The following is a 14792-nucleotide window of genomic DNA, read 5'->3' as shown; positions in this document are numbered from 1 at the left end:
TCCCTCAAGTGCATTTCTCTGGAAATTCCCTCCTACACTGCTTCCACTGTCAGAGTGAATGTTATTATCACCCTCTAGGTAAAATTAACACTTGTATAGCTCCAACAACATCATTTTCCAGGGTAACTTCAGTATTAACTGGGGTATCAAAGGAAACAGACCAATAGACATTTTCTCCTCCTTTCTTAGTGGCAATGATCTCCTGGGACATTGCAAGAAACCCACACACTGCAAGGGCTCCACTCCGAATCTGATCATATCCAAAGTTCCTCACCTAATTGCCGATTAACTTGTCCATGTAGATTGGTCTTACCACATTAAAATCCCCTTCGCAGTGCCGTTTAGCTGCATTAAATGCTCTGGTTACTAAAGGAAGAGAGAAACTGGTTTAGGGAAACACATAACATCAACATTAAGACCTTTGTGAACAAGCCTAATCTGAATCTTACCCTGTAGCTACCCGGCATGGAAACATTGATAGAAGAATTTGACCCTTAGCAGCAAGCACAGCAGACTCAACCTTTCTCTAACTTTGTTCTCAAAAGAGAAAAGGAAGTACATCAGAAAGCTTGAGAAAGAATGGAGACGATCGCCTTCTCTCCTGAGTCTGGTTAGGTTGACAACTGTGTGAAAAAGCTACAAAAAGCACATTCCCAGAGGCAATTTACCACATATCGGATCCCTCTTGAACACTGCAAAGAACAGACCAAAACTTATTTTTGAAGTAATCAAGAAACAAACAACCCTTTTTCTGGAAGGTCCATGTCCTCTGACGTCTTATGCAATTAATTTGTAGAGTTTTTTGACAGAAAAGTAAAAGCCATAGACATTTCCCTGCAGCCAACCTCTGACAATTTAGCCAAGCATAATTCAACTTACAAACCTCAGTGGTCCTGATCTATTTTCACACCAATTTGAGTCAGAACTATTGGAGACCATAAACAAAGTGAAACTTTTTTTATCTTCTTTCTGATGCTATCCTTGGTTCTAGCATTAAAAATGTTGCCAACAGCTACTTCCCTTTTGGTCCACCCTGGTCAAGTCTTCCCTCAGGCAGAATACTTTCCCAGACTGTCTAAAATTTGGCCAAATTTATTTTCTTTAAAAAAAACAACAACAATAGACCCCAGGATGACCTAAACAACTTCTATCCTATCACCACCCTTCCCTCCTTAGGTAAGGTGATGGAAATATGCATAGCATCCCAACTGTCACCAGACATCTATGCGAAGAACATCCTATGTACCGACCAGTCTGGCTCAAGGCACGGTTACAGTACCAAGACTGCAATTCTGCAGAACGTTGATAACTCACTCCGTAACCTTGACACTGGAAACTCATGTCTATTTGTTCTCCTCAGACTCTCGGCTGCCTTTGATTTAGTCAAGTGCCAGCATTTGATGTGTATCATGAGGAATTTAATGTGAATCAAATGGAAGGTCCTTGACTGGTTTATCTGCAATCTGATGAACCATTTACAAGCACTAAGAATTTTGAGCTGTGCCTCTAATCTAGTCAGACTTCAAAAGGGGGTTCCTTAGGGTTTAAGCCTTTCACCAACCCTATTTAACTTCTATCTTGAGCCACTTTGTGACATCCTTGGGAACTCTGCGGTCTTCTTTCACCTATATGCTGACAAGATGTAGATCTACCTGAAGAGCTCATCTCTGGATGATATAGCCCTTCTCACCAACACCGTGGCAACAATTCAAACATGGATGTCAGCTCATCACCTTATACATAACCCTGCAAAACCAGAATGTGTTCTCATATCTTCAAAGAAATCCAACCTAGCTGCACAAGAATGGATAAAATCCCTCTCTGCCTGGGAGTGCCAAGCCGCTATTGTTCAGAGCACCGAGATGCTTGGCTTCAAACCTCAACAACTGGCTGAAATCACGTTCATGGCCAGGAGCGCTCGGTTCCAGCTAAGGCTTCTCTGGGGAATCAGGCAGCTCATTCTGGAACAGGACTTCAAATCAGTTGTTCGGGATTTGGTTATCTCCATGCTACTCTACAGGAACTCACTCTGCTCTGGCATCCCCAAAGCACTCTTAGCTCCTCTGCACAACATCACACCTATCCTGCTATCCCACCAGCGCCTCCCTATTTAGGAAGCACCTCAATTTGAAAATAACCCCACCACACGCAAGGCCCTGCACTCTGCGTTGTCCATCTACTTAACTGGAAATTTGAAAATGTCAGGTGCAAAATGTGGTTCAAGAAATGCACAACGCTTTCTCCTGGAGCCTCCCACCTTCCAACGGGACTGATACATGAACCATTGACCTAAGGCGCCACAAGAATCTGGAATTACCTTCTTCTGACCTTTTGAAAGACCCCATGCCATGCAGTCTTTAAAAATGAACTTAAGACTATTCTCTTTGAAAGACACTTGGGCTATATCTATGATCCTCCACACACTCTCGAATGTCTGTTTTTTCTGTTTTCCTATGCTGTGTCTCAAATATATTACCACGATTATTGTTGGTCACTGTATTCTTGTAAAGCGCTCAGATACATCTGGACTACGTATGCGCTCTATCAAACAACAAGACAAATAATAATAAAATAAAACGTCCAGTTTTGCAGCAACTTGATTCGTTTAGGAGGTTGTCTTGTGGCAATAAATTCCCCTCTCTTCGAAGATTCAGTGTGATCCGTTCCCAGAGCGTCTTCAGGCTTGCCCTCCTCTGGCTTTTGTGACTTATGTAACTTCCTGTACTTCTGCAGGCAGTCACGCTAGTGACGTTTTTTCTAACTTCGCTGGCTGCAGGGGATGCCACAGTGTTTTCATTCGTGGAAATAATTAATGTGGCCCGTACCTCGATGTTCTGCTTTTGTTGTCCTTTCAGCTCCTGTCTGTAGTCGGTATTATGGTCTGTGTATACCTATCAAAAAGCTGGGAGGGTGTGTCCCGAGAGGAAGGAAACCATAAATCCTGTCAGGGCTGATGCATGTCTGCACCTGAGTCTGAGCCGGGCCTTCAATATCATTCTGCGTTACTGCTGGGTGAGTCACCGCTGTGTTTATTGTTCTGGGAAATATTATTCTCTATTTCAAACATACTGATACAGTCTGCTGAAAATGTTTGTTGCAGTCTTATGTCCAAATCTAACACCGGCTTGGCATCCGGGCACGTAACCTTCATCCCATTCTGCCCTGGCGGAGCAGGGTTACCCTCTCATCCAGTGGGTGCCCAGCTTCGCAGAAGGCTTGCATATTCTATACAGTTGTGTAGCCCCACCCTTCCCAATCAGATTGCATCTGTGTAGTTGGAGGGCCCTGATCAGCGTAAAGAAAAACCTCTATCAGTGCGCTAAGCGAGTTCTAAGCGCTAGCGATTGAACATCCACATTACAAGGGAAACCACATTTTGCAGTGGGCAGGTGTGGCACCTTAAACTTTTTGAACTAAGAAAAAATGGGTTGCCTGTGTTAGTATGTTAGGCGTCTCTTGCGACAACTGGAGGAGGGTAATCGGGCATTTTGAACTTGTTACCTCCTTTCACGCTGTGTCACAACAAACTGTAGTCTTCTGTTATCTTTTAGGTGCAGGAGTCCTTTCAGGGCCTGTCCGTGTAGGGTTCCTGCACAAGGCTAAAATTAACATCTGTGGTACAAAGGCAACTGTGTGCATAGTATATATTTTGTTGTGGGTCCTTATACATCATATTCACGACTTGAGATACCTTACCAGTTTAGTACCATAACACTGTGGAAAAAAATATTACTCTATAAAAATCTCAAAACAACAATATTGATTACCAAAACATAGTAAATGTTGGTATATTTAGGCAAGTATAGATTTACCGTAATTATCTCCACATACATGTATTTTGGCTGGATACAGAGATAAGAGTAGTAGATTTATACTACCCGTATATCCTTACCTTGAGAATCGTTTGGTAGTTGATATTTTGGCTACAATTTTTTCTAGCATGATATATATGTCCTCAGTATTCTGTTCTACATGGTGCTCCCCCGCCAGATAGAAGCAGCTGCAAATCCTTTAACAAATGAAACTATATAAACCATGTTTGTTATTGTTTTGTTTGTTAAAGGGGCGGGCATTGGGGATGAAGAGGATATGAGGGGAGTGCACTATACACTCCCCTCAGTGCGCATGTATGTTTGGCCGGCCGTCTCGAGCCGGCCAACACACATGCGTAGTAGGCTCTCTCTAGCCCAGCAACACAGTTGCCAGGCTGTAGAGAGTAGGCACAGGCTCCCAGTCTGCTCAATCCTGATGCTGGATTTGCCGCAGGGCCGGCTAGGAGCCTGTGCCTGCCTGCAGCAGAGGAGACAGAGGAGCGGAGCGGCGCGGTGGCGTGCAGGTAAAAAAAATGTTTTAAAAATACATTTTACCCCCTCCCAGTTACACCCACCCACCTCGGAGCTCTGCACCCGCCCCATCCTGCGTGAGGGCAGCGAGCCGCGACTGGGTGCTCCATTTACGGAGATCTGCCAAACCCGTCACTTGAATGGATTTAGATAGCTTTCCATGTAGATGTACCTTTGAATGATGCCCTCCAAGAACGTCAATATATTCCTAGTAACTGAGGCAACTTTTCATTCTAATCAGGTCTGAGTTTCTCAGCCAAGCAAATAGAACAATTCATTCTGGTTTTCGTAATATCCATAATGAAAATGTATGAGAAATGAACATGCAATGCATTTCACTGGCCATTGTTTACATACATATTGGTCGTCCTGAAAACAGTGGATAGGCAAGCGCATCTCTGGTTCTAATAACTGTTTTTTGTCATGCCTACTTTAATAATGGGTTTTGCCTACCTTTTGTGCTCATAAGACCTTGGCTTCCTTCCTAGCTGCTTATTTTCATCTCCTGGCCACTTCTCTGTGGTTCTTGCTCACGGTCTTTGCCACTTCTGCATTTGTTTCTCCTCTGGTTTTGTTGAATGTTCAGTGAACTCCCTTTCCATCTTTGCTCAGCCGAAAACCTTCCTCCTACAGGTTCCATGGCCCGACCACGGAGGCAACTGCTACTATTTCTTGAAATCCACACTTGACTACTTATATTTTTCCTAGAGACTGGTTTCTCCTACTGTTGGGCAGTTTGGACTTGACAATAGAGCAATCTGGCAGTGCCCAAATGGCTGGTGTGACAGATCAATGTATTGATTGTTTTATGGCTATTTCTGAGCCTGCTTTGTGGTTTGGTGGACTGATTTTAATTGTAGACTTCCCTGATACCAAGACATATATTACCTGCAGCAAGGACAAATTCAAGCAGTCTCCCACACCTTAAAAAGCACCTACACAATATCTTTAACAAGTCCAAAACAGGCAACTTCGGAAATGTGGGCCACTTTTTTACCTATCTGATTTGCTAAATGAGGCCACTTTTATATTGATGCCCAGGCCTATTTCCGTCTCAGTGTGGGTGAACATCTTATAGTATTTACTGATGGTTTAACATTGCATCCTTGAGTTGGTTTTGTTGTGCATGGGTGAACACATATTGTATTTACATGTGGCTTCAAAGAGCGTTCAAAATTTGAGTTTCTGTCACTCCTAGGGGGGCCCCCCACCAAAACCCTATGACTGGGAGCTTCTTAACTTTGCGCTCACACAAACTCTGCAATACACTCTCAAAGAGTATGATGATCATCAGTAGCCATCTGAAACTTGGAAAGATGGTGGACACCTGTCTGTTGCCAAAATGTCAGGACTCAGCTGACTCTGAGACCACAAGTCATACTGGGTGTGTACACTCAGTATCTGAAGCTATCCATCACACTCCCTTCACATTCTGCTGCATGTGTGACACCATGCTACATGCCACCGCACCAACTCTGGAGCACATCCTAGGACTTCACACTTGACACCAAAGGTCAATATACATAAGTGACACTTCAGTCAAAACCTTTCACTAATCATGCATAATCATGCATAACAAAACAGGGTAGCTAATAACTGGAATAACCAGAAAGCGCTTTGGGTTCTTGTCAAGAGGTACAAAAGCAATTTTAAAAATGCTACTGCAAAACACTACTAATTGCTTTAGTAGCTGATTCGTGTTCGGTTCCCAAACATAATCCCTTGCGAAAGCTGTTATAATTTAAAGAGGCTATAAACATTTTATTTGCCAAACTCGTTTTTTTAATTGCCAGAACTCAGACAACAGCAATATAACGATTTGCCACTTATTCAAAATTTGTCTCAGTCTAAAGAAAATTTCCCTCATACTCTTTTACTCCATAAGATTATTTTTCCCTATTGTAGTTTTATTTGTTTTTGCCTTTGGGGTGTTTTGGTTGTCATTTTACTTTAAATAAATTGCTTACACTGTATTGCTAGCTCCACCCTTGATTCCCATTATATCATAGCTAAACGTTTATAAAGGTTTTCATTTCTCATTGAAGATCTGCAAACCTTGTCAACCAAGGATCCTTCAAGAGGTCAAATGTAGGGGCAGTTCTCTGGGGTTGCAAGAACTGAGACTCTGAAACTTGCCTTCAGTTGAGCCTCACAAAGATCAGGGCACTCTCCTTCTAAGAGACTAGCTGCATCACCTATTAGTCAGTGCTTTGAATTTGCTGGAAGGCAACACCCAAAGCAATGTAAAACATCTAAATAAATACATTTACATTTCTTGTGTTATTTTATGTTATGAAAGGTTATGTTATGGTTCCAACAATTGTATAGTACACTTTTTTAGTTTTTCCGTCCTTGTAGCACTCTATGTTGTATTATGCAGATGAGGATGTTGTGTTCATTGTCATGGCATCATTTTGACCATGATACGTCTTTGGTGCTGTGTTGCATGCATCGTTGTGGTGGAGGTTCTTTCTGGACAGTTTTCATTAGCTCAATGAACATGTTTGTGTCATGTTGGAGTGGTATTGCCTTGGCAACCGTGTGGCTTTGGAGCCATCTTTAATGCCTGAGTGTGAAATTTGGTTTGAATAAGATGAATTACGCCACCTTCATCTCTTTTAAACTACATTCATCAATAATGAGGCGTTCCACCTCAAACACAACCCTATAAAGCCCCACACTTCAGTTTCCCTAAGATTTTCTTTCTTTCTGGTGGCTTCCCCTCTTAAATCCCCCGCTTTCAGGCCTTCCCAAGCACACTCTGTTTATTTGTCTCTACTGGGCAGTGATTTATTTCACCTATGCTTCCAACAGGTGTCTTTTAAGGCAGCATACCTATAACATGAAATAAAATGAAGGATTCTCATTGGGTCGGTGGGGTTTTAGTTTCTGCAGGTACAATAGACCTTTCCCAAGTATGATTTTTAGATTGTGCGCAAGACCTTGCATTTGATCCTAGCTTCTCCTGAGAACCAGGCCAGGGCTTCACAAGTGGGTATGATGCGCTCCTGACATGTAGAGGATAATGCACATTCTGGACTTGGTTCTGAAGTTATTGGAGCCTGACAATGAGTTTCTTTGGGAGACCAGAGTAGAAGATGTTATGATGATGTAGGTGGTCCAGGACTGGATCTCTCATTAGCTCACTTTTGTGGTCAGTATGAAGGCATGAGAGTATTTTCTGGAGCAAAGAGAACTCATTGTTCATGCCATTTACCACTGCTTTGACTTGGGGAGAAAAGGTGAGGTCAAAGTTGAAAAGATTTCCCAGATTCCTCACTTTTGGTGATCTCCCAGCAGTATAAGGTTTGTATGCTGAGCATCAGCAGTCATGTAGCAAGTGGGTCATGTGCCCCGAGTCACATGAAGTATATGCTCCCCTCCACTTGTCTGCTGGCTAAACAGTAAAATGCTCCCCTAATTTTGTTGCATTGGGCCTCTCAGACCCGTGGACCCTAGTGCCGCTGCACATTCTGTCCTATTGATAGCTTTTCCACTGAGCATTAGGTATTCCAATCCTCAAGCTTGGGCTCTCTGACCACCAGAATATCTATCATGCCACCATTCATACATAGGAAGGTGCCTTTCATCCAGTGCAACACCATACCCAAGCACCGAGTAATACTGGACTAGACGTTCCGAAGACGATTCACTGCGCTTCTACACCCGACACTGATCAGGTTTGACTTAAGGCTTATTAGGGCCTCCTATACCTGTTACAACCGACGTGCTCAACACCCAATTCACCTGCTGCTACTCGGGCAGCTATACTACTCTTAGTTTCACTATTACAACAAGCCTTGATGAAGTCACTTGTGTGACGAAACACGTGTTGGCTGTATATCTATGATGATATTAAGATTTCTAATCTCTACAAATAAAGACGCCATCTACTAACAAGACTCAAGATTTCTCTTTACCTAATACTTCTTCTAGACCTTCAACACATCACCAGGGATTTTTTATCCTCACTACATGATTGGACAATATACTCTGTGTGCTGTGGCCAATTTGTTCTAACCGAGTAATACTGGTTGGTGTCTCCGAACCATTTCCCAAGTGAAGTGGATTTAAGTTTAATTGGTATACATTTGAAAGTTCAATTGGTATTGCTCAAGAAGGTATGCCTGACGGCATACGTAACTGTCACACATAATTGTTGAAAAGCAGACATGAGAAGAATGCTCCTTGATGAACACTACATGTGACAGGGTACGTGGATGATCTGATTGATCCAATTCTGTAGGCTGCTGAGATATCAAGGAAAGATCAGCATGATTCTCTTATGTTCAATAATGATAAGTAGAAGCTCTTACCTCATCTTAACTACTGTGGTTTCATAACATATGTTCGCAAAGATTCAAAGAATATCTACACAGATTCAAAGAATATCATTGGGAGCCCCACGGAAGTTTGTTAAAGATATTCCTGTGTAGCACTGGGTCATCACCGAGCACAACAGGAGTAAGCACTCTCTACTATTTCCCTCAAAATGTTTTCTGTGTTTATACTGGATTGAGAGGTTTTCCTGGGTATGTACTTGGGTTTTAACCATTCAATAGATAATCAGTGCCTCAACAAACAGCTCTCCAAACACCTGGAAAGACACAACCTACTAGACTCCTCCCAGTGTGTTTTCCGCTCCAACTATAGTACTGAGACTGCCATTATCGCCGCAACAGACAACATCAGGTCCATTCTCGACCACAAAGAGAAGGCGGCCTTGATCCTCCTAGACCTCTTTGCTGCGTTCGACACGATCTCCCACTACACTCACACCTCCAGACTCCACCATATCAGGAGCAGAAGCAACGTCCTCAAATGGATCCATGCCTTTCTCACAGGCGCAACCAGAGTGTCCGACTCCCACCTTTCACCCCAGAACCTAAGAGCAACATATGCGGCATCCCCTAGGGATCTTCTCTAAGCCCCACCCTTTTCAACATCTTCGTGACGCTGTTGGCCAAGATCGTTTCTCCCATGGACTCAACATCATCTCATACGCCGACAAAACCCAACTAATATTCTCCCTCTCTGAAGACCACGCCATCTTCAGAGACAACTTCAGCAACTCCATGACACACGGCACCGAATATATGAAATACAACTGCTTGAAACTTAACACAGACAAGACAGAGGTGATCACCTTTAGAAGCAACCCCCCCTTGGGACAACTCACCTTCAAACAACAGATAAACACAGTGGCCACCTCCAGTTTCCACAACCACCTCAAGCTACGGAAAATCTTCAGATGGATCACCATCGCAACCAGAAAGACGGTCACCCAAGCCATCATCACCAGCAGACTACACTACACAAACACCCTCTACTTTGCACTCCCTACCCAGCTCCTCCACCGCCTCCAGACCAACCAGAACACAGCAGTGAAACTCGTCCTGGACCTCCCCAGACTGACCCACATCACCCCCCACCTCAGAGGTCTCCACTGGCTGCCTGTGCACCAGAGGTGCAAATTCAAGGTTCTCACCATCGCATACAAAGCCCTCCACAACCTCAGACCCAACCTTATCAACCACACACTTTCCTTGCACCAGCCCACCTCTGAACTCCGTTCAACAACTCTCGCCCTCGCTCAAGTCCTGAGAGTTTGACGCAGCCTCAGTGGAGGGCGCTCCTTCTCCCACTTTGCTGGCAAGATCTGGAACGACCTCCCGTCCCACCTGCACACCTTGCACACCTCGCACACCTTCCTTAACTTCAGGCGAAAGCTCAAGACATGGCTCTTTGAGGATTAGCTACTCATTCACAGCGACATCCCTCAGCGCCTGGATACCCCCTGGGTGATATGCTGTGCTTTACAAATCTAATGATTGATTGATTGATTAGAACCTATTGTTATCCCATCATGTGGATTTATAATGTACAAGTTGGACTAAACATGATGCTAGAGCTGCAATGTTTCCTGCTATTAGAGGCCTTTACTTAATAGCAGCCCTTGGGCTGGTGAAGTAGATCAGGTGGTAAAGCCCCTTTTGGTGGCATGGTTTTATGAATGTGTGTACTAAAGAGCAGAAAAAATCAAAGAAAATAGTGCTAAAATTGCATTTTGGAGTGACAACATTGTTGGACATTTTTTCCGGGGATATCAGATAACTGATTGAACAACTAATCTGAATGTGAAGCCCTCAAATAGGCTTTTCTGGATAATAATGTGATAGGGCAAGTAGGTTGAAATTATGGCAGACAACCCAAGTTGCGGTGAACCCACATTTGTGGGGAATGTTTAGCTGTCTTGGAGTCAAGTCGAAGACGAGGAATTCCTCTACAGCACCACTCTTCACCAAATGATGGCAATTTTCACCAGCTGGTGACCCCTGCAATCAGGTGATTTTCCACATTCATGTCACCTCTTTACTGATAAATAGATGTGTGGTCCAAATTTAAGCCAAGTCAAAGTGCAACATTGCTATTTTACCTCCACATGTAAAAATGTTTTGTGCCTCCAGATGAAAATGCCTGGGTTATATGAGGGGCGACCATGGGAGAGCCGCATCTCTGCCCTCTCATTGTATGGATGGAGCAATAAGAGTCATGTATGGGTGTTAATGACTGGGTGGCAATAGTGCTGAAGGGGCTGGGCCAATGAGGAAGTGGCTATGGAGAGTTCCATTTCTTCACAGACCCAGACTCAAACCCCAAATCAGCCCACATCAAAAATGTTCCAACCAGCCCCATGCTGCATGAGGTCAGTTGTAGAATGGGGGCATGATTGGGTCATGTCAGCTCATCCAGTACAAGAAGAGCCCCTTAGCCTAGCGCCTACCCGGGAAATGACAGAGTGGCAGATTGGCCAGTCAGGCTGTTTCTCCACCACGAGTAATAAAGCAGTAATTCGGAGATATGGCATATCTTTAGTGCACAATGGCATCGGTTATACAATGTTGCAACATCACAACCGTGTACAACAGCTTTTCACTTTAGCACTTTGAAAGGATTCCATGCGCAAGATACCAAAACTACTTTTTCTGTCAACAGTACTGGTCGAAGCCCATCTCACTATTCTGACTTTCTTAGTTCCCTTGAATTTCCCTTCTGAGTATCTTTATGGAAACCGTGATATCTCCACTAGAGTACTTTAGATTTGCCTGGCTAGAGCTTCTCTTCTCACTGTGGTATCTCTTCCTGCAGGGTTTCATACTTTCAATGTGTGGTGCTTCTGACTAAACTTATATCCCCAGGTGTCATACAATAGCCCTGTTCGGCCTGGTTCGAATGATGTTTACTTCCTTTAATTCTACAGGGATTTGAATCTTACATCTCTTTTTTTTCTTAATGTTCAATAGGATTCCACACTTCATCTCCTTGTATTTTATGACTTAGAAGTAATCCACTGGCTCACATATTATGGTTCTGTTTTTCACTTTTATTGATAGGATGATAATACAAATATGTATGCATTTGTATATACATATACTGCCGCTTTGCAGAAAGTGGATTCAGATATTTGTGTTCCCACCTACACATTTCAATCCTCCCTTCACTCCATTACCTCTGAAGGCAGGAATGCCTTTCAGGTATGTACTGTATTTCTGTTTACGTTCTATGAAGTTGGCTATGTGGCGCTATTGATTCATGTCATTTGTCTTCATAATCATCTGTTACTCTACATTCCTGTGATGTTCGACCCTCAGCATTCATTACCTCTACTTCAAACTCTTTCACATTGCTAATCTTCCCTTCCAAACATATAATCTCACAGCTGGGAAATCTGAATGTGCTATTGTAGTTGTAACTGCATGTGCGCTGGACTCGTTCACCTTTTTCAGTTTACTGAAGGTATTGTTTTAATAGGCCCGACATCACTATAGGTCTAATGGCACAGTTATCCGATGAAGAGGTGAAAAATGAGATTAAATTCTGGTTTCTGCAATCTCTTTATCTTCCTGTGACACATGCAAAATGTGGATGGCATTACGGCCCTCTCACAAGTTCCTTCAAACAGCTGCAACCCGAATCCCACGGCATTTAATATTTGCAGTTTTATGTAGCGCTAACTCGGCCCGAAGGTATTGTTGAGCTTTACGTGAGCACCAAGGACCCTTTGCTCCACAGTGCAAGGGTGCCTGTGTTGCAGGGAATGATTGTTTATGTGCAGGAAGGAGTCCCTACCTGCACATAAACAATCTACAATGGCGATTTGGCACTTCTATGTGTGCTGCAAAATACAAAACACATAGAAGTAGCTAGTCGTCATTTTTGAAGGACTGTTTATGTGCAGGTAGGGGACACCTTCCTGCATGTAAACAATCATTCATGGCCTTTTGCTCCTTTTATGTGTGCAGCAGAATGCAGGACACATGGAAAAAGCAAAAAACGAGGAGGAATAAAAGTGTTCCTCCCCGTTGTGCCATGCTAACGCCACCCATGGGGTGGTGTTAGTTTTTGGCGCTGCCACAGATTTACACCCTCTTGTAAATCTGGGGCAGCATCAAAAGCAGTAGGTGTTGCGGTGGAATGCCCTTAGGAACACCCATTGAATGCCCCTCTGATGCAGAAAACTGCGTTGGGGCCCCATATTTACAAGGCGGCGTTAAGCCACAAAAAATGTCTTAGCGCTGCCTTGTAAATTTGGCGCACTGCACAGCGCTACAAAAAGTGATGCTCGGGCCTCGTGAATCTGGCCCCAGTTACATTACACAATGACACATTAACTTTTGTATTTTTATTTAGGCACAGGGAGATTAAGTAACTTGTCTAGATTTATGGGATGCTGAGCCGAAGCTGAGACTCGACTTGGACACACAGTTCCAAAATCGGCAGACCTTGCCTTAGTGCCACATCCTCACTGACTACCTTTTATAGCACTTGCCAGTATTTACTATCAGCCATGTGCCAGTATTAAACTGACAATAACCAATATCCACCTAACATTCCTTTCTTGAAAGTGCATTGTGACCTATTGAAATAATGAATTGTACATCATAGAGATAATCAAGTTACGCATTCCATGTCATGGACGCTATTGTCATATTTTTAGGGTCGAGTGCACAAGCGCTCTGGCCTGTTGTAATTTGTGGGCTTTTAACCACACCAACTCTTGCTATTCGTTCGTTGTTGTGCTTGTTTTAAATGCTTCATTTTTATTGGTGCATTTTGTGAAATGTTCCCTCCTTCATGTGCCGAGTTCCCTCTCAAAAGCGATTTCACTAAGTGAACATTTTTGTTGGCCATCACACTACATCATGCTTCCTCCTGTTACAGCCATGGGGTCTCCAGTTTTGGTTTGCCTTTCATCCAGCCGTGATCCTTGCTAAACATTCACACAGGGAGCTGACTTGTTTTTCTTGGAATCCATTTTGATTCACGTCTTTGTCTTTATCTTGTCAAATTCTGTCTGGGAACTGGCAGTAGCGGCGCTGCTGTGCATCAGCAAACAGCGATGATTAAATCACAGGTGAATCAGTGCTTTGTCCGGCTTTACGCCGAGAGGTGAGCAGAGAAGGATCTGTAAATACATCCAGTTGAACATTGCATCGCCTATGACACTGTATTGAAGAGCCATACACCCCAATGCCTTTTTACTTTTCATTTTAAATTTATGTGGCAAGAAAAGTCCAGTTAGGAATTTACAACGCTAATAGCTCTAACTCGAGCAAACGCGAGACCCATTGCTTTGCAAATGCTTGTTATTATTCTGTAAACAATGAGTCACAAAGAAATGTAAGACCTGCTTCACAAAGCTGTTTCTGTGGGTAGCAGTGTATTACTTCAGGCATAGGCGTGCATTGTTTATGGCTTTCCACAACTAAGGCATGTTTATACATGAAAAATGGTTTGTAAGTTAGAAATTATTTTTTTTTAAAGTTCATCTGAGAGTGAGTATGTCTTAAAACTGGAACTTGGTAGGTAATTGTCACACAAGTGGGAGTACAACACATCCAGTCATCAAGATCATGCCTACAAATCAGGGGAATTGCTTGAGGGGGATGCTTGGGTTGCTACACCCCCCTAAAAAATGTATTTTGTGAGAAGTAGTTGGGTACAGGTGCTTTCAGTCAGGTATAGTGAGATGTCTGCGGATTTCACCAGGTATTTTTACACTCATACAGACAAAAAACACACTCTCCCTCTCTCTTTTTGGGGAGACTTAAAAAATGTTAGTTATTTCAGAAATAATGTGCTTTCTCTCACTTAGTACCCCTATCAATCACATGTCTTTCCCTTTCTGCTGCCCCTTAAGCCCCCCTCGTGGGCCCTGCTTGTGTTGTAATGTATTTTAACATTATGGCCCTCATTCTGACCTTGGCGGGCGGCGGAGGCCGCCCGCCAAAGTCCCGCCGTCAGATTACCGTTCCGCGGTCGAAAGACCGCGGCGGTAATTCTGACTTTCCCGCTGGGCTGGCGGGCGGTCGCCTTCAGACCGCCCGCCAGCCCAGCGGGAAAGAGGCTTCCACGATGAAGCCGGCTCGGAATCGAGCCGGCGGAGTG

This window comes from Pleurodeles waltl, chromosome 5, assembly GCF_031143425.1.
Source record: "Pleurodeles waltl isolate 20211129_DDA chromosome 5, aPleWal1.hap1.20221129, whole genome shotgun sequence".
Lineage (NCBI taxonomy): Eukaryota > Metazoa > Chordata > Amphibia > Caudata > Salamandridae > Pleurodeles > Pleurodeles waltl.
Note: the sequence above shows the minus strand (reverse complement) of the source record.